Below are 1,057 nucleotides of genomic sequence, written 5' to 3' on the forward strand. Positions count from 1 at the left end.
TAAACTGATCCATAAACTGATCCCTAAACTGATCCCTAAACTGATCCCTAAACCACAAAAAGACAAGCTTCTTCTGGACAACTGGTGACCAGTCACATTACTCCAAAATGACTCTAACATTACTGCAGGTTGTTTTTCTAAAAAAAATTCAAGTGTCTGGAAGAAGAGGTTGATGAAAGTCAGTCTGGATTCATAGCAGGTAGACGTATAACTCATAACACCAGACTGGACCTGCTAGATGACTTAGATTTAATAGAGGGGGATGGTTTCATATTGTTTCTGGATTTTTTAAAGCCTTTGACACTGTTGAACATGCATTTCTGTTTAAAGCATTAGAAGTATTCGGATATGGACAAGTCTTTATTAAAAGCTGTCACATGTTAAATAAGAACTGTAATGCATCTATAAATTGTCACACGGCTGCTCCTATAGGTTTTATTTGAGAAGGGGTCTCAGACGGGGGGGGGGGGGGGGGGTGTCCTGTCTCCCCATACTTGTTTCTTCTGGCCATGCAAATTCTCTCTGTTAAAATTACAGAAACAAATTACAGGAATTAATGATGCAAACAGAAGTATTGTAATTTCCCAGCTTGCTGATGACACAGCACTAATTTTAAAGAATAAATGTGAAATAAAAAACAACTGAAATCATCAAGACCTTTTCCAAGGCCTCTGGTTTGACTCTAAATCTAAACAAATGTGAATTACTTTCTGTTAAATCTTCTTTAAAAGGAACCTTCCTCAACATACATATAGAAGACAAAGTTAAATAGTCATGATCATTAAAGATCAAAATGTAAGACCAACAGAAAATATTAACCCCATAATTCAAATAGTTGAGCAAAGATTGAATCTGTGGCTCCAGAGAGATCTCTCTCTGTTAGGACGATCCTTATTAGTCAAAGCAGAAGGTGTCATGAACCAGAGGCCGGATCGCAAACAACAACAACAACCACTGAGAGGGTTAAAAGATTTATTGTGAAGTAAAGTAAAACTCTGGAGTAGGTCCGGTTCTGGGCTGGTTCCGATCTTCTGATTGGTAGTTCGTGATTGGGTAG

The sequence above is a fragment of the Nematolebias whitei genome, chromosome 21 (assembly GCF_014905685.2).
Source record: "Nematolebias whitei isolate Nwh7 chromosome 21, NemWhi1, whole genome shotgun sequence".
Taxonomy (NCBI): Eukaryota; Metazoa; Chordata; class Actinopteri; order Cyprinodontiformes; family Rivulidae; genus Nematolebias; species Nematolebias whitei.